This window comes from Pseudophryne corroboree, unplaced genomic scaffold (genome assembly GCF_028390025.1).
Source record: "Pseudophryne corroboree isolate aPseCor3 unplaced genomic scaffold, aPseCor3.hap2 scaffold_1586, whole genome shotgun sequence".
Taxonomy (NCBI): domain Eukaryota; kingdom Metazoa; phylum Chordata; class Amphibia; order Anura; family Myobatrachidae; genus Pseudophryne; species Pseudophryne corroboree.
This window is the reverse complement of record NW_026968219.1, coordinates 16,665-44,090: the sequence shown is the minus strand read 5'-3', so window position 1 is coordinate 44,090 and position 27,426 is coordinate 16,665. Positions and strand designations below refer to the sequence as shown.

The window sequence follows — 27,426 nt, the reverse complement described above, 5'->3', positions numbered from 1 at the left end:
TTTTTGTCAAAGAGGTTTGATTTATTATTTGTCTAATTTAATCATTGTGTGCCTATCAAAGAAGGATGGATTTGAGTTCCTGATGAAATAAAGTCTTTAGAACTGACATGTAGCGATACTACTTTGTGATGATTATATTACTAGATGCCAATAATGTGTGCCTATTGAAGAGTGATAAAGTCCATTCTTAATATTTTACAGAATCTTTCCAATCTATTCACCTTTCCATTGAATAATGAACATAATCAGCATCAACAATTAAAAGATGGCTGCCTGCAGGAATGGATAATTTTAAACTTTGCAAAATTGTCCATTTCACAAACAAAAACAACATTGTTTAATAGACACTCGCCTGAATAGGGACTTGAACCCTGGACCCTCAGATTAAAAGTCTGATGCTCTACCGACTGAGCTATCCAGGCTCTGAGCACTGAAATTGCCATATTGGAAACTGCTCAAAATATATAAAACATGACATTGCTGTGCAATTACAAAAAATGTGGAAAAATATGTGTTACTGCAATCATGAACTGAAAGACTTGGCTTGTAGGGTCTCTTGATGAAATATATTTTAGTTTCCTCTGTGTTTAAGTTGTAAATCTTTAGATGCTTTAAGTATCACCTCACTTCAATAATCACATTTAATTATTTTTGTCAAAGAGGTTTGATTTATTACTTGTCTAATTTAATCACTGTGTGCCTATCAAAGAAGGCTGGATTTGAGTTCCTGATGAAACAAAGTCTTTAGAACTGACATGTAGTGATACTACTTTGTGATGACTATATTACTAGATGCCAATAAATGTGTGCCTATTGTAGAGTAATAAAGTCCATTCTTAATATTTTAAAGAATCTCTCCAATCTATACACCTTCCCATTGAATAATGAACATAATCAGCATCAACAATTAAAAGATGGCTGCCTGCAGGAATGGATGATTTTAAACTCTGCAAAATTGTCCATTTCACAAACAAAAACACCATTGTTTAAAAGACACTCGCTTGAACAGGGACTTGAACCCTGGACCCTCAGATTAAAAGTCTGATGCTCTACCGACTGAGCTATCCTGGCTCTGAACACTGAAGATGCCATATTGGAAACTGCTTGAAATATATAAAACATGACAATTTGCTGTGCAATTACAAAAAATGTGGAAAAATATATGTGTTACAGCTATCATAAACTGAAAGACTTGGCTTGTAGGGTCTCTTGATGAAATATATTTTAGTTTCCTCTGTGTTTAAGATGTAAATCCTTAGATTCGTTAAGTATCACCTTACTTCAATAATCACATTCAATTATTTTTGTCAAAGAAGTTTGATTTATTACTTGTCTAATTTAATTAGTGTGTGCCTATCAAAGAAGGATGGATTTGAGTTCCTGATGAAATAAAGTCTTTAGAACTGACATGTAGCGATACTACTTTGTGATGATTATATTACTAGATGCCAATAATGTGTGCCTATTGAAGAGTGATAAAGTCCATTCTTAATATTCTACAGAATCTTTCCAATCTATTCACCTTCCCATCGAATAATGAACATAATCAGCATCAACAATTAAAAGATGGCTGCCTGCAGGAATGGATAATTTTAAACTTTGCAAAATTGTCCATTTCACAAACAAAAACACTATTGTTTAAAAGACACTCACCTGAACAGGGACTTGAACCCTGGACCCTCAGATTAAAAGTCTGATGCTCTACCGACAGAGCTATCCAGGCTCTGAGCACTGAAGTTGCCATATTGGAAACTGCTCGAAATATATAAAACATGACAATTTGCTGTGCAATTACAAAAAATGTGGAAAAATATATGTGTTACAGCTATCATGAACTGAAAGACTTGGCTTGTAGGGTCTCTTGATGAAATATATTTTAGTTTCCTCTGTGTTTAAGATGTAAATCCTTAGATGCGTTAAGTATCACCTTACTTCAATAATCACATTCAATTATTTTTGTCAAAGAGGTTTGATTTATTATTTGTCTAATTTAATCATTGTGTGCCTATCAAAGAAGGATGGATTTGAGTTCCTGATGAAATAAAGTCTTTAGAACTGACATGTAGCGATACTACTTTGTGATGATTATATTACTAGATGCCAATAATGTGTGCCTATTGAAGAGTGATAAAGTCCATTCTTAATATTCTACAGAATCTTTCCAATCTATTCACCTTTCCATTGAATAATGAACATAATCAGCATCAACAATTAAAAGATGGCTGCCTGCAGGAATGGATAATTTTAAACTTTGCAAAATTGTCCATTTCACAAACAAAAACAACATTGTTTAATAGACACTCGCCTGAACAGGGACTTGAACCCTGGACCCTCAGATTAAAAGTCTGATGCTCTACTGACTGAGCTATCCATTCCCTGAACACTGAAGTTGCCATATTGGAAACTGCTCGAAATATATAAAACATGACAATTTGCTGTGCAATTACAAAAAATGTGGAAAAATATGTGTTACTGCAATCATGAACTGAAAGACTTGGCTTGTAGGGTATCTTGATGAAATATATTTTAGTTTCCTCTGTGTTTAAGATGTAAATCCTTAGATTCGTTAAGTATCACCTTACTTCAATAATCACATTCAATTATTTTTGTCAAAGAGGTTTGATTTATTACTTGTCTAATTTAATCACTGTGTGCCTATCAAAGAAGGATGGATTTGAGTTCCTGATGAAATAAAGTCTTTAGAACTGACATGTAGCGATACTACTTTGTGATGATTATATTACTAGAAGCCAATAATGTGTGCCTATTGAACACTGATAAAGTCCATTCTTAATATTCTACAGAATCTTTCCAATCTATTCACCTTCCCATCGAATAATGAACATAATCAGCATCAACAATTAAAAGATGGCTGCCTGCAGGAATGGATAATTTTAAACTTTGCAAAATTGTCCATTTCACAAACAAAAACACTATTGTTTAAAAGACACTCACCTGAACAGGGACTTGAACCCTGGACCCTCAGATTAAAAGTCTGATGCTCTACCGACAGAGCTATCCAGGCTCTGAGCACTGAAGTTGCCATATTGGAAACTGCTCGAAATATATAAAACATGACAATTTGCTGTGCAATTACAAAAAATGTGGAAAAATATATGTGTTACAGCTATCATGAACTGAAAGACTTGGCTTGTAGGGTCTCTTGATGAAATATATTTTAGTTTCCTCTGTGTTTAAGATGTAAATCCTTAGATTCGTTAAGTATCACCTTACTTCAATAATCACATTCAATTATTTTTGTCAAAGAGGTTTGATTTATTATTTGTCTAATTTAATCACTGTGTGCCTATAAAAGAAGGATGGATTTGAGTTCCTGATGAAATAAAGTCTTTAGAACTGACATGTAGCGATACTACTTTGTGATGATTATATTACTAGATGCCAATAATGTGTGCCTATTGAAGAGTGATAAAGTCCATTCTTAATATTCTACAGAATCTTTCCAATCTATTCACCTTCCCATTGAATAATGAACATAATCAGCATCAACAATTAAAAGATGGCTGCCTGCAGGAATGGATAATTTTAAACTTTGCAAAATTGTCCATTTCACAAACAAAAACAACATTGTTTAATAGACACTCGCCTGAACAGGGACTTGAACCCTGGACCCTTAGATTTAAAGTCTGATGCTCTACCGACTGAGCTATCCAGGCTCTGAGCACTGAAGTTGCCATATTGGAAACTGCTCAAAATATATAAAACATGACAATTTGCTGTGCAATTACAAAAAATTTGGAAAAATATATGTTACTGCAATCATGAACTGAAAGACTTGGCTTGTAGGGTCTCTTGATGAAATATATTTTAGTTTCCTCTGTGTTTAAGTTGTAAATCTTTAGATGCTTTAAGTATCAACTCACTTCAATAATCACATTCAATTATTTTTGTCAAAGAGGTTTGATTTATTACTTGTCTAATTTAATCACTGTGTGCCTATCAAAGAAGGATGGATTTGAGTTCCTGATGAAACAAAGTCTTTAGAACTGACATGTAGTGATACTACTTTGTGATGACTATATTACTAGATGCCAATAATGTGTGCCTATTGAAGAGTAATAAAGTCCATTCTTAATATTCTAAAGAATCTCTCCAATCTATACACCTTCCCATTGAATAATGAACATAATCAGCATCAACAATTAAAAGATGGCTGCCTGCAGGAATGGATGATTTTAAACTCTGCAAAATTGTCCATTTCACAAACAAAAACACCATTGTTTTAAAGACACTCGCCTGAACAGGGACTTGAACCCTGGACCCTCAGATTAAAAGTCTGATGCTCTACCGACTGAGCTATCCAGGCTCTGAGCACTGCAGTTGCCATATTGGAAACTGCTCGAAATATATAAAACATGACAATTTGCTGTGCAATTACAAAAAATGTGGAAAAATATATGTGTTACACCTATCATAAACTGAAAGACTTGGCTTGTAGGGTCTCTTGATGAAATATATTTTAGTTTCCTCTGTGTTTAAGATGTAAATCCTTAGATTCGTTAAGTATCACCTTACTTCAATAATCACATTCAATTATTTTTGTCAAAGAGGTTTGATTTATTACTTGTCTAATTTAATCACTGTGTGCCTATCAAAGAAGGATGGATTTGAGTTCCTGATGAAATAAAGTCTTTAGAACTGACATGTAGCGATACTACTTTGTGATGATTATATTACTAGATGCCAATAATGTGTGCCTATTGAAGAGTGATAAAGTCCATTCTTAATATTCTACAGAATCTTTCCAATCTATTCACCTTCCCATTGAATAATGAACATAATCAGCATCAACAATTAAAAGATGGCTGCCTGCAGGAATGGATAATTTTAAACTTTGCAAAATTGTCCATTTCACAAACAAAAACAACATTGTTTAATAGACACTCGCCTGAATAGGGACTTGAACCCTGGACCCTCAGATTAAAAGTCTGATGCTCTACCGACTGAGCTATCCAGGCTCTGAGCACTGAAGTTGCCATATTGGAAACTGCTCGAAATATATAAAACATGACAATTTGCTGTGCAATTACAAAAAATGTGGAAAAATATATGTGTTACTGCAATCATGAACTGAAAAACTTGGCTTGTAGGGTCTCTTGATGAAATATATTTTAGTTTCCTCTGTGTTTAAGATGTAAATCCTTAGATTCGTTAAGTATCACCTTACTTCAATAATCACATTCAATTATTTTTGTCAAAGAGGTTTGATTTATTACTTGTCTAATTTAATCACTGTGTGCCTATCAAAGAAGGATGGATTTGAGTTCCTGATGAAATAAAGTCTTTAGAACTGACATGTAGCGATACTACTTTGTGATGATTATATTACTAGATGCCAATAATGTGTGCATATTGAAGAGTGATAAAGTCCATTCTTAATATTCTACAGAATCTTTCCAATCTATTTACCTTCCCATTGAATAATGAACATAATCAGCATCAACAATTAATAGATGGCTGCCTGCAGGAATGGAAAATTTTAAACTCTGCAAAATTGTCCATTTCACAAACAAAAACACCATTGTTTATAAGACACTCGCCTGAACAGGGACTTGAACCCTGGACCCTCAGATCAAAAGTCTGATGCTCTACCGACTGAGCTATCCAGGCTCTGAGTGCTGAAGTTGCCATATTGGAAACTGCTTGAAATATATAAAACATGACAATTTGCTGTGCAAATACAAAAAATGTGGATAAATATATGTGTTACTGCAATCATGAACTGAAAAACTTGGCTTGTAGGGTCTCTTGATGAAATATATTTTAGTTTCTTCTGTGTTTAAGTTGTAAATCCTTAGATGCTTTAAGTATCACCTCACTTCAATAATCACATTCAATTATTTTTGTCAAAGAGGTTTGATTTATTACTTGTCTAATTTAATCACTGTGTGCCTATCAAAGAAGGATGGATTTGAGTTCCTGATGAAATAAAGTCTTTAGAACTGACATGTAGCGATACTACTTTTGGATGATTATATTACTAGATGCCAATAATGTGTGCCTATTGAAGAGTGATAAAGTCCATTCTTAATATTCTACAGAATCTTTCCAATCTATACACCTTCCCATTGAATAATGAACATAATCAGCATCAACAATTAAAAGATGGCTGCCTGCAGGAATGGATGATTTTAAACTCTGCAAAATTGTCCATTTCACAAACAAAAACACCACACTCGCCTGAACAGGGACTTGAACCCTGGACCCTCAGATTAAAAGTCTGATGCTCTACCGACTGAGCTATCCAGTATCTGAGTGCTGAAGTGGTCATAATGGAAACTGCTCGAAATATATAAAACATGACAATTTGCTGTGCAATTACAAAAAATGTGGAAAAATATATGTGTTACTGCAATCATGAACTGAAAGACTTGGCTTGTAGGGTATCGTGATGAAATATATTTTAGTTTCCTCTGTGTTTAAGTTGTAAATCCTTAGATGATTTAAGTATCACCTCACTTCAATAATCACATTCAATTAATTTTGTCAAAGAGGTTTGATTTATCACTTGTCTAATTTAATCACTGTGTGCCTATTAAAGAAGGATGGATTTGAGTTCCTGATGAAACAAAGTCTTTAGAACTGACATGTAGTGATACTACTTTGTGATGACTATATTACTAGATGCCAATAATGTGTGCCTATTGAAGAGTAATAAAGTCCATTCTTAATATTCTAAAGAATCTCTCCAATCTATACACCTTCCCATTGAATAATGAACATAATCAGCATCAACAATTAAAAGATGGCTGCCTGCAGGAATGGATGATTTTAAACTCTGCAAAATTGTCCATTTCACAAACAAAAACACCATTGTTTAAAAGACGCTCGCCTGAACAGGGACTTGAACCCTGGACCCTCAGATTAAAAGTCTGATGCTCTACCGACTGAGCTATCCAGGCTCTGAGCACTGAAGTTGCAATATTGGAAACTGCTCGAAATATATAAAACATGACAATTTGCTGTGCAATTACAAAAAATGAGGAAAAATATATGTGATACAGCTATCATGAACTGAAAGACTTGGCTTGTAGGGTCTCTTGATGAAATATATTTTAGTTTAATCTGTGTTTAAGATGTAAATCCTTAGATTCGTTAAGTATCACCTTACTTCAATAATCACATTCAATTATTTTTGTCAAAGAAGTTTGATTTATTACTTGTCTAATTGAATCACTGTGTGCCTATCAAAGAAGGATGGATTTGAGTTCCTGATGAAATAAAGTCTTTAGAACTGACATGTAGCGATACTACTTTGTGATGATTATATTACTAGATGCCAATAATGTGTGCCTATTGAAGAGTGATAAAGTCCATTCTTAATATTCTACAGAATCTTTCCAATCTATTCACCTTCCCATTGAATAATGAACATAATCAGCATCAACAATTAAAAGATGGCTGCCTGCAGGAATAGATAATTTTAAACTTTGCAAAATTGTCCATTTCACAAACAAAAACAACATTGTTTAGTAGACACTCGCCTGAACAGGGACTTGAACCCTGGACCCTCAGATTAAAAGTCTGATGCTCTACCGACTGAGCTATCCAGGCTCTGAGCACTGAAGTTGCCATATTGGAAACTGCTCGAAATATATAAAACATGACAATTTGCTGTGCAATTACAAAAAATGTGGAAAAATATATGTGTTACTGCAATCATGAACTGAAAAACTTGGCTTGTAGGGTCTCTTGATGAAATATATTTTAGTTTCCTCTGTGTTTAAGTTGTAAATCCTTAGATGCTTTAAGTATCACCTCACTTCAATAATCACATTCAATTATTTTTGTCAAAGAGGTTTGATTTATTACTTGTCTAATTTAATCACTGTGTGCCTATCAAAGAAGGATGGATTTGAGTTCCTGATGAAATAAAGTGTTTAGAACTGACATGTAGCGATACTACTTTGTGATGATTATATTACTAGATGCCAATAATGTGTGCCTATTGAAGAGTGATAAAGTCCATTCTTAATATTCTACAGATTCTTTCCAATCTATACACCTTCCCATTGAATAATGAACATAATCAGCATCAACAATTAAAAGATGGCTGCCTGCAGGAATGGATAATTTTAAACTCTGCAAAATTGTCCATTTCACAAACAAAAACACCATTGTTTAAAAGACACTCGCCTGAACAGGGACTTGAACGCTGGACCCTCAGATTAAAAGTCTGATGCTCTACCGACTGAGCTATCCAGGCTCTGAGCACTGAAGTTGCCATATTGGAAACTGCTCGAAATATATAAAACATGACAATTTGCTGTGCAATTACAAAAAAATGGGGAAAAATATATGTGTTACTGTTATCATGAACTAAAAGACTTGGCTTGTAGGGTCTCTTGATGAAATATATTTTAGTTTCCTCTGTGTTTAAGATGTAAATCCTTAGATTCGTTAAGTATCACCTTACTTCAATAATCACATTCAATTATTTTTGTCAAAGAGGTTTGATTTATTACTTGTCTAATTTAATCACTGTGTGCCTATCAAAGAAGGATGGAGTTGAGTTCCTGATGAAATAAAGTATTTAGAACTGACATGTAGCGATACTACTTTGTGATGATTATATTACTAGATGCCAATAATGTGTGCCTATTGAAGAGTGATAAAGTCCATTCTTAATATTCTACAGAATCTTTCCAATCTATTCACCTTCCCATTGAATAATGAACATAATCAGCATCAACAATTAAAAGATGGCTGCCTGCAGGAATGGATAATTTTAAACTTTGCAAAATTGTCCATTTCACAAACAAAAACAACATTGTTTAATAGACACTCGCCTGAATAGGGACTTGAACCCTGGACCCTCAGATTAAAAGTCTGATGCTCTACCGACTGAGCTATCCAGGCTCTGAGCACTGAAGTTGCCATATTGGAAACTGCTCGAAATATATAAAACATGACAATTTGCTGTGCAATTACAAAAAATGTGGAAAAATATATGTGTTACTGCAATCATGAACTGAAAAACTTGGCTTGTAGGGTCTCTTGATGAAATATATTTTAGTTTCCTCTGTGTTTAAGATGTAAATCCTTAGATTCGTTAAGTATCACCTTACTTCAATAATCACATTCAATTATTTTTGTCAAAGAGGTTTGATTTATTACTTGTCTAATTTAATCACTGTGTGCCTATCAAAGAAGGATGGATTTGTGTTCCTGATGAAATAAAGTCTTTAGAACTGACATGTAGCGATACTACTTTGTGATGATTATATTACTAGATGCCAATAATGTGTGCCTATTGAAGAGTGATAAAGTCCATTCTTAATATTCTACAGAATCTTTCCAATCTATTCACCTTCCCATTGAATAATGAACATAATCAGCATCAACAATTAAAAGATGGCTGCCTGCAGGAATGGATAATTTTAAACTTTGCAAAATTGTCCATTTCACAAACAAAAACAACATTGTTTAATAGACACTCGCCTGAATAGGGACTTGAACCCTGGACCCTCAGATTAAAAGTCTGATGCTCTACCGACTGAGCTATCCAGGCTCTAAGCACTGAAGTTGCCATATTGGAAACTGCTCGAAATATATAAAACATGACAATTTGCTGTGCAATTACAAAAAATGTGGAAAAATATATGTGTTACTGCAATCATGAACTGAAAAACTTGGCTTGTAGGGTCTCTTGATGAAATATATTTTAGTTTCCTCTGTGTTTAAGATGTAAATCCTTAGATTCGTTAAGTATCACCTTACTTCAATAATCACATTCAATTATTTTTGTCAAAGAGGTTTGATTTATTACTTGTCTAATTTAATCACTGTGTGCCTATCAAAGAAGGATGGATTTGTGTTCCTGATGAAATAAAGTCTTTAGAACTGACATGTAGCGATACTACTTTGTGATGATTATATTACTAGATGCCAATAATGTGTGCATATTGAAGAGTGATAAAGTCCATTCTTAGTATTCTACAGAATCTTTCCAATCTATTTACCTTCCCATTGAATAATGAACATAATCAGCATCAACAATTAATAGATGGCTGCCTGCAGGAATGGATAATTTTAAACTCTGCAAAATTGTCCATTTCACAAACAAAAACACCATTGTTTAAAAGACACTCGCCTGAACAGGGACTTGAACCCTGGACCCTCAGATCAAAAGTCTGATGCTCTACTGACTGAGCTATCCAGGCTCTGAGTGCTGAAGTTGCCATATTGGAAACTGCTTGAAATATATAAAACATGACAATTTGCTGTGCAAATACAAAAAATGTGGATAAATATATGTGTTACTGCAATCATGAACTGAAAAACTTGGCTTGTAGGGTCTCTTGATGAAATATATTTTAGTTTCTTCTGTGTTTAAGTTGTAAATCCTTAGATGCTTTAAGTATCACCTCACTTCAATAATCACATTCAATTATTTTTGTCAAAGAGGTTTGATTTATTACTTGTCTAATTTAATCACTGTGTGCCTATCAAAGAAGGATGGATTTGAGTTCCTGATGAAATAAAGTCTTTAGAACTGACATGTAGCGATACTACTTTTGGATGATTATATTACTAGATGCCAATAATGTGTGCCTATTGAAGAGTGATAAAGTCCATTCTTAATATTCTACAGAATCTTTCCAATCTATACACCTTCCCATTGAATAATGAACATAATCAGCATCAAAAATTAAAAGATGGCTGCCTGCAGGAATGGATGATTTTAAACTCTGCAAAATTGTCCATTTCACAAACAAAAATACCACACTCGCCTGAACAGGGACTTGAACCCTGGACCCTCAGATTAAAAGTCTGATGCTCTACCGACTTAGCTATCCAGTATCTGAGTGCTGAAGTTGTCATAATGGAAACTGCTCGAAATATATAAAACATGACAATTTGCTGTGCAATTACAAAAAATGTGGAAAAATATATGTGTTACTGCAATCATGAACTGAAAGACTTGGCTTGTAGGGTATCGTGATGAAATATATTTTAGTTTCCTCTGTGTTTAAGTTGTAAATCCTTAGATGATTTAAGTATCACCTCACTTCAATAATCACATTCAATTAATTTTGTCAAAGAGGTTTGATTTATCACTTGTCTAATTTAATCACTGTGTGCCTATTAAAGAAGGATGGATTTGAGTTCCTGATGAAACAAAGTCTTTAGAACTGACATGTAGTGATACTACTTTGTGATGACTATATTACTAGATGCCAATAATGTGTGCCTATTGAAGAGTAATAAAGTCCATTCTTAATATTCTAAAGAATCTCTCCAATCTATACACCTTCCCATTGAATAATGAACATAATCAGCATCAACAATTAAAAGATGGCTGCCTGCAGGAATGGATGATTTTAAACTCTGCAAAATTGTCCATTTCACAAACAAAAACACCATTGTTTAAAAGACGCTCGCCTGAACAGGGACTTGAACCCTGGACCCTCAGATTAAAAGTCTGATGCTCTACCGACTGAGCTATCCAGGCTCTGAGCACTGAAGTTGCCATATTGGAAACTGCTCGAAATATATAAAACATGACAATTTGCTGTGCAATTACAAAAAATGAGGAAAAATATATGTGTTACAGCTATCATGAACTGAAAGACTTGGCTTGTAGGGTCTCTTGATGAAATATATTTTAGTTTAATCTGTGTTTAAGATGTAAATCCTTAGATTCATTAAGTATCACCTTACTTCAATAATCACATTCAATTATTTTTGTCAAAGAGGTTTGATTTATTACTTGTCTAATTTAATCACTGTGTGCCTATCAAAGAAGGATGGATTTGAGTTCCTGATGAAATAAAGTCTTTAGAACTGACATGTAGCGATACTACTTTGTGATGATTATATTACTAGATGCCAATAATGTGTGCCTATTGAAGAGTGATAAAGTCCATTCTTAATATTCTACAGAATCTTTCCAATCTATTCACCTTCCCATTGAATAATGAACATAATCAGCATCAACAATTAAAAGATGGCTGCCTGCAGGAATAGATAATTTTAAACTTTGCAAAATTGTCCATTTCACAAACAAAAACAACATTGTTTAGTAGACACTCGCCTGAACAGGGACTTGAACCCTGGACCCTCAGATTAAAAGTCTGATGCTCTACCGACTGAGCTATCCAGGCTCTGAGCACTGAAGTTGCCATATTGGAAACTGCTCGAAATATATAAAACATGACAATTTGCTGTGCAATTACAAAAAATGTGGAAAAATATATGTGTTACTGCAATCATGAACTGAAAAACTTGGCTTGTAGGGTCTCTTGATGAAATATATTTTAGTTTCCTCTGTGTTTAAGTTGTAAATCCTTAGATGCTTTAAGTATCACCTCACTTCAATAATCACATTCAATTATTTTTGTCAAAGAGGTTTGATTTATTACTTGTCTAATTTAATCACTGTGTGCCTATCAAAGAAGGATGGATTTGAGTTCCTGATGAAATAAAGTCTTTAGAACTGACATGTAGCGATACTACTTTGTGATGATTATATTACTAGATGCCAATAATGTGTGCCTATTGAAGAGTGATAAAGTCCATTCTTAATATTCTACAGATTCTTTCCAATCTATACACCTTCCCATTGAATAATGAACATAATCAGCATCAACAATTAAAAGATGGCTGCCTGCAGGAATGGATAATTTTAAACTCTGCAAAATTGTCCATTTCACAAACAAAAACACCATTGTTTAAAAGACACTCGCCTGAACAGGGACTTGAACGCTGGACCCTCAGATTAAAAGTCTGATGCTCTACCGACTGAGCTATCCAGGCTCTGAGCACTGAAGTTGCCATATTGGAAACTGCTCGAAATATATAAAACATGACAATTTGCTGTGCAATTACAAAAAAATGGGGAAAAATATATGTGTTACTGCTATCATGAACTAAAAGACTTGGCTTGTAGGGTCTCTTGATGAAATATATTTTAGTTTCCTCTGTGTTTAAGATGTAAATCCTTAGATTCGTTAAGTATCACCTTACTTCAATAATCACATTCAATTATTTTTGTCAAAGAGGTTTGATTTATTACTTGCCTAATTTAATCACTGTGTGCCTAACAAAGAAGGATGGATTTGAGTTCCTGATGAAATAAAGTCTTTAGAACTGACATGTAGCGATACTACTTTGTGATGATTATATTACTAGATGCCAATAATGTGTGCCTATTGAAGAGTGATAAAGTCCATTCTTAATATTCTACAGAATCTTTCCAATCTATTTACCTTCCCATTGAATAATGAACATAATCAGCATCAACAATTAATAGATGGCTGCCTGCAGGAATGGATAATTTTAAACTCTGCAAAATTGTCCATTTCACAAACAAAAACACCATTGTTTAAAAGACACTCGCCTGAACAGGGACTTGAACCCTGGACCCTCAGATCAAAAGTCTGATGCTCTACCAACTGAGCTATCCAGGCTCTGAGTGCTGAAGTTGCCATATTGGAAACTGCTTGAAATATATAAAACATGACAATTTGCTGTGCAAATACAAAAAATGTGGATAAATATATGTGTTACTGCAATCATGAACTGAAAAACTTGGCTTGTAGGGTCTCTTGATGAAATATATTTTAGTTTCTTCTGTGTTTAAGTTGTAAATCCTTAGATGCTTTAAGTATCACCTCACTTCAATAATCACATTCAATTATTTTTGTCAAAGAGGTTTGATTTATTACTTGTCTAATTTAATCACTGTGTGCCTATCAAAGAAGGATGGATTTGAGTTCCTGATGAAATAAAGTCTTTAGAACTGACATGTAGCGATACTACTTTTGGATGATTATATTACTAGATGCCAATAATGTGTGCCTATTGAAGAGTGATAAAGTCCATTCTTAATATTCTACAGAATCTTTCCAATCTATTCACCTTCCCATTGAATAATGAACATAATCAGCATCAACAATTAAAAGATGGCTGCCTGCAGGAATGGATGATTTTAAACTCTGCAAAATTGTCCATTTCACAAACAAAAACACCACACTCGCCTGAACAGGGACTTGAACCCTGGACCCTCAGATTAAAAGTCTGATGCTCTACCGACTGAGCTATCCAGTATCTGAGTGCTGAAGTTGTCATAATGGAAACTGCTCGAAATATATAAAACATGACAATTTGCTGTGCAATTACAAAAAATGTGGAAAAATATATGTGTTACTGCAATCATGAACTGAAAAACTTGGCTTGTAGGGTCTCTTGATGAAATATATTTTAGTTTCCTCTGTGTTTAAGTTGTAAATCCTTAGATGCTTTAAGTATCACCTCACTTCAATAATCACATTCAATTATTTTTGTCAGAGGTTTGATTTATTACTTGTCTAATTTAATCATTGTGTGCCTATCAAAGAAGGATGGATTTGAGTTCCTGATGAAATAAAGTCTTTAGAACTGACATGTAGCGATACTACTTTGTGATGATTATATTACTAGATGCCAATAATGTGTGCCTATTCAAGAGTGATAAAGTCCATTCTTAATATTCTAAAGAATCTCTCCAATCTATACACCTTCCCATTGAATAATGAACATAATCAGCATCAACAATTAAAAGATGGCTGCCTGCAGGAATGGATGATTTTAAACTCTGCAAAATTGTCCATTTCACAAACAAAAACACCATTGTTTAAAAGACGCTCGCCTGAACAGGGACTTGAACCCTGCACCCTCAGATTAAAAGTCTGATGCTCTACCGATTGAGCTATCCAGGCTCTGAGCACTGAAGTTGCCATATTGGAAACTGCTCGAAATATATAAAACATGACAATTTGCTGTGCAATTACAAAAAATGAGGAAAAATATATGTGTTACAGCTATCATGAACTGAAAGACTTGGCTTGTAGGGTCTCTTGATGAAATATATTTTAGTTTAATCTGTGTTTAAGATGTAAATCCTTAGATTCGTTAAGTATCACCTTACTTCAATAATCACATTCAATTATTTTTGTCAAAGAGGTTTGATTTATTACTTGTCTAATTTAATCACTGTGTGCCTATCAAAGAAGGATGGATTTGAGTTCCTGATGAAATAAAGTCTTTAGAACTGACATGTAGCGATACTACTTTGTGATGATTATATTACTAGATGCCAATAATGTGTGCCTATTCAAGAGTGATAAAGTCCATTCTTAATATTCTACAGAATCTTTCCAATCTATTCACCTTCCCATTGAATAATGAACATAATCAGCATCAACAATTAAAAGATGGCTGCCTGCAGGAATGGATAATTTTAAACTCTGCAAAATTGTCCATTTCACAAACAAAAACACCATTGTTTAAAAGACACTCACCTGAACAGGGACTTGAACCCTGGACCCTCAGATTAAAAGTCTGATGCTCTACCGACTGAGCTATCCAGGTTCTGAGTGCTGAAGTTGCTATATTGGAAACTGCTCGAAATATATAAAACATGACAATGTGCTGTGCAATTACAAAAAATGTGGAAAAATATATGTGTTACTGCAATCATGAACTGAAAGACTTGGCTTGTAGGGTCTCTTGATGAAATATATTTTAGTTTCCTCTGTGTTTTACTTGTAAATCCTTAGATGCTTTAAGTATCACCTCACTTCAATAATCACATTCAATTATTTTTGTCAAAGAGGTTTGATTTATTACTTGTCTAATTTAATCACTGTGTGCCTATCAAAGAAGGATGGATTTGAGTTCCTGATGAAACAAAGTCTTTAGAACTGACATGTAGTGATACTACTTTGTGATGATTATATTACTAGATGCCAATAATGTGTGCCTATTGAAGAGTGATAATGTCCATTCTTAATATTCTACAGAATCTTTCCAATCTATTCACCTTCCCATTGAATAATGAACATAATCAGCATCAACAATTAAAAGATGGCTGCCTTCAGGAATGGATAATTTTAAACTCTGCAAAATTGTCCATTTCACAAACAAAAACACCATTGTTTAAAAATCACTCGCCTGAACAGGGACTTGAACCCTGGACCCTCAGATTAAAAGTCTGAATATTTACCGACTGAGCTATCCAGGCTCTGAGCACTGCAGTTGTCATATTAGAAACTGCTCGAAATATATAAAACATGACAATTTGCTGTGCAATTACAAAAAATGTGGAAAAATATATGTGTTACTGCAATCATGAACTGAAAGACTTGGCTTGTAGGGTCTCTTGATGAAATATATTTTAGTTTCCTCTGTGTTTAAGATGTAAATCCTTAGATTCGTTAAGTATCACCTTACTTCAATAATCACATTCAATTATTTTTATCAAAGAGGTTTGATTTATTACTTGTCTAATTTAATCACTGTGTGCCTATCAAAGAAGGATGGAGTTGAGTTCCTGATGAAATAAAGTATTTAGAACTGACATGTAGCGATACTACTTTGTGATGATTATATTACTAGATGCCAATAATGTGTGCCTATTGAAGAGTGATAAAGTCCATTCTTAATATTCTACAGAATCTTTCCAATCTATTCACCTTCCCATTGAATAATGAACATAATCAGCATCAACAATTAAAAGATGGCTGCCTGCAGGAATGGATAATTTTAAACTTTGCAAAATTGTCCATTTCACAAACAAAAACAACATTGTTTAATAGACACTGGCCTGAATAGGGACTTGAACCCTGGACCCTCAGATTAAAAGTCTGATGCTCTACCGACTGAGCTATCCAGGCTCTGAGCACTGAAGTTGCCATATTGGAAACTGCTCGAAATATATAAAACATGACAATTTGCTGTGCAATTACAAAAAATGTGGAAAAATATATGTGTTACTGCAATCATGAACTGAAAAACTTGGCTTGTAGGGTCTCTTGATGAAATATATTTTAGTTTCCTCTGTGTTTAAGATGTAAATCCTTAGATTCGTTAAGTATCACCTTACTTCAATAATCACATTCAATTATTTTTGTCAAAGAGGTTTGATTTATTACTTGTCTAATTTAATCACTGTGTGCCTATCAAAGAAGGATGGATTTGAGTTCCTGATGAAATAAAGTCTTTAGAACTGACATGTAGCGATACTACTTTGTGATGATTATATTACTAGATGCCAATAATGTGTGCATATTGAAGAGTGATAAAGTCCATTCTTAATATTCTACAGAATCTTTCCAATCTATTTACCTTCCCATTGAATAATGAACATAATCAGCATCAACAATTAATAGATGGCTGCCTGCAGGAATGGATAATTTTAAACTCTGCAAAATTGTCCATTTCACAAACAAAAACACCATTGTTTAAAAGACACTCGCCTGAACAGGGACTTGAACCCTGGACCCTCAGATCAAAAGTCTGATGCTCTACCGACTGAGCTATCCAGTATCTGAGTGCTGAAGTTGTCATAATGGAAACTGCTCAAAATATATAAAACATGACAATTTGCTGTGCAATTACAAAAAATGTGGAAAAATATATGTGTTACTGCAATCATGAACTGAAAGACTTGGCTTGTAGGGTATCGTGATGAAATATATTTTAGTTTCCTCTGTGTTTAAGTTGTAAATCCTTAGATGATTTAAGTATCACCTCACTTCAATAATCACATTCAATTAATTTTGTCAAAGAGGTTTGATTTATCACTTGTCTAATTTAATTACTGTGTGCCTATTAAAGAAGGATGGATTTGAGTTCCTGATGAAACAAAGTCTTTAGAACTGACATGTAGTGATACTACTTTGTGATGACTATATTACTAGATGCCAATAATGTGTGCCTATTGAAGAGTAATAAAGTCCATTCTTAATATTCTAAAGAATCTCTCCAATCTATACACCTTCCCATTGAATAATGAACATAATCAGCATCAACAATTAAAAGATGGCTGCCTGCAGGAATGGATGATTTTAAACTCTGCAAAATTGTCCATTTCACAAACAAAAACACCATTGTTTAAAAGACGCTCGCCTGAACAGGGACTTGAACCCTGGACCCTCAGATTAAAAGTCTGATGCTCTACCGACTGAGCTATCCAGGCTCTGAGCACTGAAGTTGCCATATTGGAAACTGCTCGAAATATATAAAACATGACAATTTGCTGTGCAATTACAAAAAATGAGGAAAAATATATGTGTTACAGCTATCATGAACTGAAAGACTTGGCTTGTAGGGTCTCTTGATGAAATATATTTTAGTTTAATCTGTGTTTAAGATGTAAATCCTTAGATTCGTTAAGTATCACCTTACTTCAATAATCACATTCAATTATTTTTGTCAAAGAAGTTTGATTTATTACTTGTCTAATTGAATCACTGTGTGCCTATCAAAGAAGGATGGATTTGAGTTCCTGATGAAATAAAGTCTTTAGAACTGACATGTAGCGATACTACTTTGTGATGATTATATTACTAGATGCCAATAATGTGTGCCTATTGAAGAGTGATAAAGTCCATTCTTAATATTCTACAGAATCTTTCCAATCTATTCACCTTCCCATTGAATAATGAACATAATCAGCATCAACAATTAAAAGATGGCTGCCTGCAGGAATAGATAATTTTAAACTTTGCAAAATTGTCCATTTCACAAACAAAAACAACATTGTTTAGTAGACACTCGCCTGAACAGGGACTTGAACCCTGGACCCTCAGATTAAAAGTCTGATGCTCTACCGACTGAGCTATCCAGGCTCTGAGCACTGAAGTTGCCATATTGGAAACTGCTCGAAATATATAAAACATGACAATTTGCTGTGCAGTTACAAAAAATGTGGAAAAATATATGTGTTACTGCAATCATGAACTGAAAAACTTGGCTTGTAGGGTCTCTTGATGAAATATATTTTAGTTTCCTCTGTGTTTAAGTTGTAAATCCTTAGATGCTTTAAGTATCACCTCACTTCAATAATCACATTCAATTATTTTTGTCAAAGAGGTTTGATTTATTACTTGTCTAATTTAATCACTGTGTGCCTATCAAAGAAGGATGGATTTGAGTTCCTGATGAAATAAAGTCTTTAGAACTGACATGTAGCGATACTACTTTGTGATGATTATATTACTAGATGCCAATAATGTGTGCCTATTGAAGAGTGATAAAGTCCATTCTTAATATTCTACAGATTCTTTCCAATCTATACACCTTCCCATTGAATAATGAACATAATCAGCATCAACAATTAAAAGATGGCTGCCTGCAGGAATGGATAATTTTAAACTCTGCAAAATTGTCCATTTCACAAACAAAAACACCATTGTTTAAAAGACACTCGCCTGAACAGGGACTTGAACGCTGGACCCTCAGATTAAAAGTCTGATGCTCTACCGACTGAGCTATCCAGGCTCTGAGCACTGAAGTTGCCGTATTGGAAACTGCTCGAAATATATAAAACATGACAATTTGCTGTGCAATTACAAAAAATTAGGAAAAATATATGTGTTACAGCTATCATGAACTGAAAGACTTGGCTTGTAGGGTCTCTTGATGAAATATATTTTAGTTTAATCTGTGTTTAAGATGTAAATCCTTAGATTCGTTAAGTATCACCTTACTTCAATAATCACATTCAATTATTTTTGTCAAAGAGGTTTGATTTATTACTTGTCTAATTTAATCACTGTGTGCCTATCAAAGAAGGATGGATTTGAGTTCCTGATGAAACAAAGTCTTTAGAACTGACATGTAGTGATACTACTTTGTGATGATTATATTACTAGATGCCAATAATGTGTGCCTATTGAAGAGTGATAATGTCCATTCTTAATATTCTACAGAATATTTCCAATCTATTCACCTTCCCATTGAATAATGAACATAATCAGCATCAACAATTAAAAGATGGCTGCCTGCAGGAATGGATAATTTTAAACTCTGCAAAATTGTCCATTTCACAAACAAAAACACCATTGTTTAAAAGACACTCACCTGAACAGGGACTTGAACCCTGGACCCTCAGATTAAAAGTCTGATGCTCTACCGACTGAGCTATCCAGGCTCTGAGTGCTGAAGTTGCTATATTGGAAACTGCTCGAAATATATAAAACATGACAATGTGCTGTGCAATTACAAAAAATGTGGAAAAATATATGTGTTACTGCAATCATGAACTGAAAGACTTGGCTTGTAGGGTCTCTTGATGAAATATATTTTAGTTTCCTCTGTGTTTAACTTGTAAATCCTAAGATGCTTTAAGTATCACCTCACTTCAATAATCACATTCAATTATTTTTGTCAAAGAGGTTTGATTTATTACTTGTCTAATTTAATCACTGTGTGCCTATCAAAGAAGGATGGATTTGAGTTCCTGATGAAACAAAGTCTTTAGAACTGACATGTAGTGATACTACTTTGTGATGATTATATTACTAGATGCCAATAATGTGTGCCTATTGAAGAGTGATAATGTCCATTCTTAATATTCTACAGAATATTTCCAATCTATTCACCTTCCCATTGAATAATGAACATAATCAGCATCAACAATTAAAAGATGGCTGCCTTCAGGAATGGATAATTTTAAACTCTGCAAAATTGTCCATTTCACAAACAAAAACACCATTGTTTAAAAATCACTCGCCTGAACAGGGACTTGAACCCTGGACCCTCAGATTAAAAGTCTGAATATTTACCGACTGAGCTATCCAGGCTCTGAGCACTGAAGTTGCCATATTAGAAACTGCTCGAAATATATAAAACATGACAATTTGCTGTGCAATTACAAAAAATGTGGAAAAATATATGTGTTACTGCAATCATGAACTGAAAGACTTGGCTTGTAGGGTCTCTTGATGAAATATATTTTAGTTTCCTCTGTGTTTAAGATGTAAATCCTTAGATTCGTTAAGTATCACCTTACTTCAATAATCACATTCAATTATTTTTGTCAAAGAGGTTTGATTTATTACTTGTCTAATTTAATCACTGTGTGCCTATCAAAGAAGGATGGAGTTGAGTTCCTGATGAAATAAAGTCTTTAGAACTGACATGTAGCGATACTACTTTGTGATGATTATATTACTAGATGGCAATAATGTGTGCCTATTGAAGAGTGATAAAGTCCATTCTTAATATTCTACAGAATCTTTAAAATCTATTCACCTTCCCATTGAATAATGAACATAATCAGCATCAACAATTAAAAGATGGCTGCCTGCAGGAATGGATAATTTTAAACTTTGCAAAATTGTCCATTTCACAAACAAAAACAACATTGTTTAATAGACACTCGCCTGAACAGGGACTTGAACCCTCGACCCTCAGATTAAAAGTCGGATGCTCTACCGACTGAGCTATCCAGGCTCTGAGCACTGAAGTTGCCATATTGGAAACTGCTCGAAATATATAAAACATGACAATTTGCTGTGCAATTACAAAAAATGAGGAAAAATATATGTGTTACAGCTATCATGAACTGAAAGACTTGGCTTGTAGGGTCTCTTGATGAAAAATATTTTAGTTTAATCTGTGTTTAAGATGTAAATCCTTAGATTCGTTAAGTATCACCTTACTTCAATAATCACATTCAATTATTTTTGTCAAAGAGGTTTGATTTATTACTTGTCTAATTTAATCACTGTGTGCCTATCAAAGAAGGATGGATTTGAGTTCCTGATGAAATAAAGTCTTTAGAACTGACATGTAGCGATACTACTTTGTGATGATTATATTACTAGATGCCAATAATGTGTGCCTATTGAAGAGTGATAAAGTCCATTCTTAATATTCTACAGAATCTTTCCAATCTATACACCTTCCCATTGAATAATGAACATAATCAGCATCAACAATTAAAAGATGGCTGCCTGCAGGAATGGATGATTTTAAACTCTGCAAAATTGTCCATTTCACAAACAAAAACACCACACTCGCCTGAACAGGGACTTGAACCCTGGACCCTCAGATTAAAAGTCTGATGCTCTACCGACTGAGCTATCCAGTATCTGAGTGCTGAAGTTGTCATAATGGAAACTGCTCGAAATATATAAAACATGACAATTTGCTGTGCAATTACAAAAAATGTGGAAAAATATATGTGTTACTGCAATCATGAACTGAAAGACTTGGCTTGTAGGGTATCTTGATGAAATATATTTTAGTTTCCTCTGTGTTTAAGTTGTAAATCCTTAGATGATTTAAGTATCACCTCACTTCAATAATCACATTCAATTATTTTTGTCAAAGAGGTTTGATTTATCACTTGTCTAATTTAATCACCGTGTGCCTATTAAAGAAGGATGGATTTGAGTTCCAGATGAAACAAAGTCTTTAGAACTGACATGTAGTGATACTTCTTTGTGATGACTATATTACTAGATGCCAATAATGTGTGCCTATTGAAGAGTAATAAAGTCCATTCTTAATATTCTAAAGAATCTCTCCAATCTATACACCTTCCCATTGAATAATGAACATAATCAGCATCAACAATTAAAAGATGGCTGCCTGCAGGAATGGATGATTTTAAACTCTGCAAAATTGTCCATTTCACAAACAAAAACACCATTGTTTAAAAGACGCTCGCCTGAACAGGGCCTTGAACCCTGGACCCTCAGATTAAAAGTCTGATGCTCTACCGACTGAGCTATCCAGGCTCTGAGCACTGAAGTTGCCATATTGGAAACTGCTCGAAATATATAAAACATGACAATTTGCTGTGCAATTACAAAAAATGAGGAAAAATATATGTGTTACAGCTATCATGAACTGAAAGACTTGGCTTGTAGGGTCTCTTGATGAAATATATTTTAGTTTAATCTGTGTTTAAGATGTAAATCCTTAGATTCGTTAAGTATCACCTTACTTCAATAATCACATTCAATTATTTTTGTCAAAGAGGTTTGATTTATTACTTGTCTAATTTAATCACTGTGTGCCTATCAAAGAAGGATGGATTTGAGTTCCTGATGAAATAAAGTCTTTAGAACTGACATGTAGCGATACTACTTTGTGATGATTATATTACTAGATGCCAATAATGTGTGCCTATTCAAGAGTGATAAAGTCCATTCTTAATATTCTACAGAATCTTTCCAATCTATTCACCTTCCCATTGAATAATGAACATAATCAGCATCAACAATTAAAAGATGGCTGCCTGCAGGAATGGATAATTTTAAACTTTGCAAAATTGTCCATTTCACAAACAAAAACAACATTGTTTAATAGACACTCGCCTGAACAGGGACTTGAACCCTGGACCCTCAGATTAAAAGTCTGATGCTTTACTGATTGAGCTATCCAGGATCTGAGCACTGAAGTTGCCATATTGGAAACTGCTCGAAATATATAAAACATGACAATTTGCTGTGCAATTACAAAAAATGTGGAAAAATATATGTGTTACTGCAATCATGAACTGAAAAACTTGGCTTGTAGGGTCTCTTGATGAAATATATTTTAGTTTCCTCTGTGTTTAAGATGTAAATCCTTAGATTCGTTAAGTATCACCTTACTTCAATAATCACATTCAATTATTTTTGTCAAAGAGGTTTGATTTATTACTTGTCTAATTTAATCACTGTGTGCCTATCAAAGAAGGATGGATTTGAGTTCCTGATTAAATAAAGTCTTTAGAACTGACATGTAGCGATACTACTTTGTGATGATTATATTACTAGATGCCAATAATGTGTGCCTATTGAAGAGTGATAAAGTCCATTCTTAATATTCTACAGAATCTTTCCAATCTATTCACCTTCCCATTGAATAATGAACATAATCAGCATCAACAATTAAAAGATGGCTGCCTGCAGGAATGGATAATTTTAAACTCTGCAAAATTGTCCATTTCACAAACAAAAACACCATTGTTTAAAAGACACTCACCTGAACAGGGACTTGAACCCTGGACCCTCAGATTAAAAGTCTGATGCTCTACCGACTGAGCTATCCAGGCTCTGAGTGCTGAAGTTGCTATATTGGAAACTGCTCGAAATATATAAAACATGACAATGTGCTGTGCAATTACAAAAAATGTGGAAAAATATATGTGTTACTGCAATCATGAACTGAAAGACTTGGCTTGTAGGGTCTCTTGATGAAATATATTTTAGTTTCCTCTGTGTTTAAGATGTAAATCCTTAGATGCGTTAAGTATCACCTCACTTCAATAATCACATTCAATTATTTTTGTCAAAGAGGTTTGATTTATTACTTGTCTAATTTAATCACTGTGTGCCTATCAAAGAAGGATTGATTTGAGTTCCTGATGAAACAAAGTCTTTAGAACTGACATGTAGTGATACTACTTTGTGATGATTATATTACTAGATGCCAATAATGTGTGCCTATTGAAGAGTGATAATGTCCATTCTTAATATTCTACAGAATCTTTCCAATCTATTCACCTTCCCATTGAATAATGAACATAATCAGCATCAACAATTAAAAGATGGCTGCCTTCAGGAATGGATAATTTTAAACTCTGCAAAATTGTCCATTTCACAAACAAAAACACCATTGTTTAAAAATCACTCGCCTGAACAGGGACTTGAACCCTGGACCCTCAGATTAAAAGTCTGAAGATTTACCGACTGAGCTATCCAGGCTCTGAGCACTGAAGTTGCCATATTGGAAACTGCTCGAAATATATAAAACATGACAATTTGCTGTGCAATTACAAAAAATGAGGAAAAATATATGTGTTACAGCTATCATGAACTGAAAGACTTGGCTTGTAGGGTCTCTTGATGAAATATATTTTAGTTTAATCTGTGTTTAAGATGTAAATCCTTAGATTCGTTAAGTATCACCTTACTTCAATAATCACATTCAATTATTTTTGTCAAAGAGGTTTGATTTATTACTTGTCTAATTTAATCACTGTGTGCCTATCAAAGAAGGATGGATTTGAGTTCCTGATGAAATACAGTCTTTAGAACTGACATGTAGCGATACTACTTTGTGATGATTATATTACTAGATGCCAATAATGTGTGCCTATTCAAGAGTGATAAAGTCCATTCTTAATATTCTACAGAATCTTTCCAATCTATTCACCTTCCCATTGAATAATGAACATAATCAGCATCAACAATTAAAAGATGGCTGCCTGCAGGAATGGATAATTTTAAACTTTGCAAAATTGTCCATTTCACAAACAAAAACAACATTGTTTAATAGACACTCGCCTGAACAGGGACTTGAACCCTGGGCCTTCAGATTAAAAGTCTGATGCTCTACCAACTGAGCTATCCAGGCTCTGAGCACTGAAGTTGCCATATTGGAAACTGCTCGAAATATATAAAACATGACAATTTGCTGTGCAATTACAAAAAATGTGGAAAAATATATGTGTTACTGCAATCATGAACTGAAAGACTTGGCTTGTAGGGTCTCTTGATGAAATATATTTTAGTTTCCTCTGTGTTTAAGATGTAAATCCTTAGATTCGTTAAGTATCACCTTACTTCAATAATCACATTCAATTATTTTTGTCAAAGAGGTTTGATTTATTACTTGTCTAATTTAATCACTGTGTGCCTATCAAAGAAGGATGGAGTTGTGTTCCTGATGAAATAAAGTCTTTAGAACTGACATGTAGCGATACTACTTTGTGATGATTATATTACTAGATGCCAATAATGTGTGCCTATTGAAGAGTGATAAAGTCCATTCTTAATATTCTACAGAATCTTTCCAATCTATTCACCTTCCCATTGAATAATGAACATAATCAGCATCAACAATTAAAAGATGGCTGCCTGCAGGAATGGATAATTTTAAACTTTGCAAAATTGTCCATTTCACAAACAAAAACAACATTGTTTAATAGACACTCGCCTGAATAGGGACTTGAACCGTGGACCCTCAGATTAAAAGTCTGATGCTCTACCGACTGAGCTATCCAGGCTCTGAGCACTGAAGTTGCCATATTGGAAACTGCTCGAAATATATAAAACATGACAATTTGCTGTGCAATTACAAAAAATGTGGAAAAATATATGTGTTACTGCAATCATGAACTGAAAAACTTGGCTTGTAGGGTCTCTTGATGAAATATATTTTAGTTTCCTCTGTGTTTAAGATGTAAATCCTTAGATTCGTTAAGTATCACCTTACTTCAATAATCACATTCAATTATTTTTGTCAAAGAGGTTTGATGTATTACTTGTCTAATTTAATCACTGTGTGCCTATCAAAGAAGGATGGAGTTGAGTTCCTGATGAAATAAAGTCTTTAGAACTGACATGTAGCGATACTACTTTGTGATGATTATATTACTAGATGCCAATAATGTGTGCCTATTGAAGAGTGATAAAGTCCATTCTTAATATTCTACAGAATCTTTCCAATCTATTCACCTTCCCACTGAATAATGAACATAATCAGCATCAACAATTAAAAGATGGCTGCCTGCAGGAATGGATAATTTTAAACTCTGCAAAATTGTCCATTTCACAAACAAAAACACCATTGTTTAAAACACACTCGCCTGAACAGGGACTTGAACGCTGGACCCTCAGATTAAAAGTCTGATGCTCTACCGACTGAGCTATCCAGGCTCTGAGCACTGAAGTTGTCATATTGGAAACTGCTCGAAATATATAAAACATGACAATTTGCTGTGCAATTACGAAAAATTTGGAAAAATATATGTGTTACTGCAATCAGGAACTGAAAGACTTGACTTGTAGGGTATCTTGATGAAATATATTTTAGTTTAATCTGTGTTTAAGATGTAAATCCTTAGATTCGTTAAGTATCACCTTACTTCAATAATCACATTCAATTATTTTTGTCAAAGAGGTTTGATTTATTACTTGTCTAATTTAATCACTGTGTGCCTATCAAAGAAGGATGGATTTGAGTTCCAGATGAAATAAAGTCTTTAGAACTGACATGTAGCGATACTACTTTGTGATGATTATATTACTAGATGCCAATAATGTGTGCCTATTCAAGAGTGATAAAGTCCATTCTTAATATTCTACAGAATCTTTCCAATCTATTCACCTTCCCATTGAATAATGAACATAATCAGCATCAACAATTAAAAGATGGCTGCCTGCAGGAATGGATAATTTTAAACTTTGCAAAATTGTCCATTTCACAAACAAAAACAACATTGTTTAATAAACACTCGCCTGAACAGGGACTTGAACCCTGGACCCTCAGATTAAAAGTCTGATGCTTTACTGATTGAGCTATCCAGGATCTGAGCACTGAAGTTGCCATATTGGAAACTGCTCGAAATATATAAAACATGACAATTTGCTGTGCAATTACAAAAAATGTGGAAAAATATATGTGTTACTGCAATCATGAACTGAAAAACTTGGCTTGTAGGGTCTCTTGATGAAATATATTTTAGTTTCCTCTGTGTTTAAGATGTAAATCCTTAGATTCGTTAAGTATCACCTTACTTCAATAATCACATTCAATTATTTTTGTCAAAGAGGTTTGATTTATTACTTGTCTAATTTAATCACTGTGTGCCTATCAAAGAAGGATGGATTTGAGTTCCTGATTAAATAAAGTCTT

The 27,426-nt window shown here is 33.9% G+C and overlaps 32 non-coding genes across 32 annotated transcripts; all 32 read right to left on the bottom strand.

Moving 5' to 3' along the window:
- Nucleotides 1-349: 349 nt before the first annotated feature.
- On the bottom strand, nucleotides 350-422 carry TRNAK-UUU (transfer RNA lysine (anticodon UUU)). The gene has a single exon. It is a non-coding gene; the product is annotated as a tRNA-Lys (tRNA).
- Nucleotides 423-998: 576 nt separating this feature from the next.
- TRNAK-UUU (transfer RNA lysine (anticodon UUU)) lies at nucleotides 999-1,071 on the bottom strand. The gene has a single exon. It is a non-coding gene; the product is annotated as a tRNA-Lys (tRNA).
- Nucleotides 1,072-1,650: 579 nt separating this feature from the next.
- Nucleotides 1,651-1,723, bottom strand: TRNAK-UUU (transfer RNA lysine (anticodon UUU)). Its single transcript has one exon. It is a non-coding gene; the product is annotated as a tRNA-Lys (tRNA).
- A 1,229-nt stretch (nucleotides 1,724-2,952) lies between these two features.
- TRNAK-UUU (transfer RNA lysine (anticodon UUU)) lies at nucleotides 2,953-3,025 on the bottom strand. The gene has a single exon. It is a non-coding gene; the product is annotated as a tRNA-Lys (tRNA).
- Nucleotides 3,026-4,254: 1,229 nt separating this feature from the next.
- Nucleotides 4,255-4,327, bottom strand: TRNAK-UUU (transfer RNA lysine (anticodon UUU)). Its single transcript has one exon. It is a non-coding gene; the product is annotated as a tRNA-Lys (tRNA).
- A 579-nt stretch (nucleotides 4,328-4,906) lies between these two features.
- TRNAK-UUU (transfer RNA lysine (anticodon UUU)) lies at nucleotides 4,907-4,979 on the bottom strand. Its single transcript has one exon. It is a non-coding gene; the product is annotated as a tRNA-Lys (tRNA).
- Nucleotides 4,980-5,558: 579 nt separating this feature from the next.
- On the bottom strand, nucleotides 5,559-5,631 carry TRNAK-UUU (transfer RNA lysine (anticodon UUU)). Its single transcript has one exon. It is a non-coding gene; the product is annotated as a tRNA-Lys (tRNA).
- A 565-nt stretch (nucleotides 5,632-6,196) lies between these two features.
- On the bottom strand, nucleotides 6,197-6,271 carry TRNAK-UUU (transfer RNA lysine (anticodon UUU)). Its single transcript has one exon. It is a non-coding gene; the product is annotated as a tRNA-Lys (tRNA).
- A 579-nt stretch (nucleotides 6,272-6,850) lies between these two features.
- TRNAK-UUU (transfer RNA lysine (anticodon UUU)) lies at nucleotides 6,851-6,923 on the bottom strand. Its single transcript has one exon. It is a non-coding gene; the product is annotated as a tRNA-Lys (tRNA).
- A 579-nt stretch (nucleotides 6,924-7,502) lies between these two features.
- On the bottom strand, nucleotides 7,503-7,575 carry TRNAK-UUU (transfer RNA lysine (anticodon UUU)). The gene has a single exon. It is a non-coding gene; the product is annotated as a tRNA-Lys (tRNA).
- Nucleotides 7,576-8,154: 579 nt separating this feature from the next.
- On the bottom strand, nucleotides 8,155-8,227 carry TRNAK-UUU (transfer RNA lysine (anticodon UUU)). Its single transcript has one exon. It is a non-coding gene; the product is annotated as a tRNA-Lys (tRNA).
- A 580-nt stretch (nucleotides 8,228-8,807) lies between these two features.
- On the bottom strand, nucleotides 8,808-8,880 carry TRNAK-UUU (transfer RNA lysine (anticodon UUU)). The gene has a single exon. It is a non-coding gene; the product is annotated as a tRNA-Lys (tRNA).
- Nucleotides 8,881-9,459: 579 nt separating this feature from the next.
- Nucleotides 9,460-9,532, bottom strand: TRNAK-UUU (transfer RNA lysine (anticodon UUU)). The gene has a single exon. It is a non-coding gene; the product is annotated as a tRNA-Lys (tRNA).
- A 579-nt stretch (nucleotides 9,533-10,111) lies between these two features.
- On the bottom strand, nucleotides 10,112-10,184 carry TRNAK-UUU (transfer RNA lysine (anticodon UUU)). Its single transcript has one exon. It is a non-coding gene; the product is annotated as a tRNA-Lys (tRNA).
- A 1,219-nt stretch (nucleotides 10,185-11,403) lies between these two features.
- Nucleotides 11,404-11,476, bottom strand: TRNAK-UUU (transfer RNA lysine (anticodon UUU)). Its single transcript has one exon. It is a non-coding gene; the product is annotated as a tRNA-Lys (tRNA).
- A 579-nt stretch (nucleotides 11,477-12,055) lies between these two features.
- TRNAK-UUU (transfer RNA lysine (anticodon UUU)) lies at nucleotides 12,056-12,128 on the bottom strand. The gene has a single exon. It is a non-coding gene; the product is annotated as a tRNA-Lys (tRNA).
- Nucleotides 12,129-12,707: 579 nt separating this feature from the next.
- Nucleotides 12,708-12,780, bottom strand: TRNAK-UUU (transfer RNA lysine (anticodon UUU)). The gene has a single exon. It is a non-coding gene; the product is annotated as a tRNA-Lys (tRNA).
- A 580-nt stretch (nucleotides 12,781-13,360) lies between these two features.
- TRNAK-UUU (transfer RNA lysine (anticodon UUU)) lies at nucleotides 13,361-13,433 on the bottom strand. Its single transcript has one exon. It is a non-coding gene; the product is annotated as a tRNA-Lys (tRNA).
- Nucleotides 13,434-13,998: 565 nt separating this feature from the next.
- Nucleotides 13,999-14,073, bottom strand: TRNAK-UUU (transfer RNA lysine (anticodon UUU)). The gene has a single exon. It is a non-coding gene; the product is annotated as a tRNA-Lys (tRNA).
- A 577-nt stretch (nucleotides 14,074-14,650) lies between these two features.
- On the bottom strand, nucleotides 14,651-14,723 carry TRNAK-UUU (transfer RNA lysine (anticodon UUU)). The gene has a single exon. It is a non-coding gene; the product is annotated as a tRNA-Lys (tRNA).
- Nucleotides 14,724-15,302: 579 nt separating this feature from the next.
- TRNAK-UUU (transfer RNA lysine (anticodon UUU)) lies at nucleotides 15,303-15,375 on the bottom strand. Its single transcript has one exon. It is a non-coding gene; the product is annotated as a tRNA-Lys (tRNA).
- A 1,231-nt stretch (nucleotides 15,376-16,606) lies between these two features.
- Nucleotides 16,607-16,679, bottom strand: TRNAK-UUU (transfer RNA lysine (anticodon UUU)). The gene has a single exon. It is a non-coding gene; the product is annotated as a tRNA-Lys (tRNA).
- Nucleotides 16,680-17,910: 1,231 nt separating this feature from the next.
- Nucleotides 17,911-17,983, bottom strand: TRNAK-UUU (transfer RNA lysine (anticodon UUU)). Its single transcript has one exon. It is a non-coding gene; the product is annotated as a tRNA-Lys (tRNA).
- Nucleotides 17,984-18,562: 579 nt separating this feature from the next.
- Nucleotides 18,563-18,635, bottom strand: TRNAK-UUU (transfer RNA lysine (anticodon UUU)). Its single transcript has one exon. It is a non-coding gene; the product is annotated as a tRNA-Lys (tRNA).
- Nucleotides 18,636-19,214: 579 nt separating this feature from the next.
- On the bottom strand, nucleotides 19,215-19,287 carry TRNAK-UUU (transfer RNA lysine (anticodon UUU)). Its single transcript has one exon. It is a non-coding gene; the product is annotated as a tRNA-Lys (tRNA).
- A 579-nt stretch (nucleotides 19,288-19,866) lies between these two features.
- On the bottom strand, nucleotides 19,867-19,939 carry TRNAK-UUU (transfer RNA lysine (anticodon UUU)). The gene has a single exon. It is a non-coding gene; the product is annotated as a tRNA-Lys (tRNA).
- A 1,869-nt stretch (nucleotides 19,940-21,808) lies between these two features.
- Nucleotides 21,809-21,883, bottom strand: TRNAK-UUU (transfer RNA lysine (anticodon UUU)). The gene has a single exon. It is a non-coding gene; the product is annotated as a tRNA-Lys (tRNA).
- A 579-nt stretch (nucleotides 21,884-22,462) lies between these two features.
- TRNAK-UUU (transfer RNA lysine (anticodon UUU)) lies at nucleotides 22,463-22,535 on the bottom strand. The gene has a single exon. It is a non-coding gene; the product is annotated as a tRNA-Lys (tRNA).
- A 1,231-nt stretch (nucleotides 22,536-23,766) lies between these two features.
- On the bottom strand, nucleotides 23,767-23,839 carry TRNAK-UUU (transfer RNA lysine (anticodon UUU)). The gene has a single exon. It is a non-coding gene; the product is annotated as a tRNA-Lys (tRNA).
- A 579-nt stretch (nucleotides 23,840-24,418) lies between these two features.
- Nucleotides 24,419-24,491, bottom strand: TRNAK-UUU (transfer RNA lysine (anticodon UUU)). Its single transcript has one exon. It is a non-coding gene; the product is annotated as a tRNA-Lys (tRNA).
- A 579-nt stretch (nucleotides 24,492-25,070) lies between these two features.
- TRNAK-UUU (transfer RNA lysine (anticodon UUU)) lies at nucleotides 25,071-25,143 on the bottom strand. The gene has a single exon. It is a non-coding gene; the product is annotated as a tRNA-Lys (tRNA).
- A 1,231-nt stretch (nucleotides 25,144-26,374) lies between these two features.
- On the bottom strand, nucleotides 26,375-26,447 carry TRNAK-UUU (transfer RNA lysine (anticodon UUU)). The gene has a single exon. It is a non-coding gene; the product is annotated as a tRNA-Lys (tRNA).
- Between the last annotated feature and the right edge of the window lie 979 nt (nucleotides 26,448-27,426).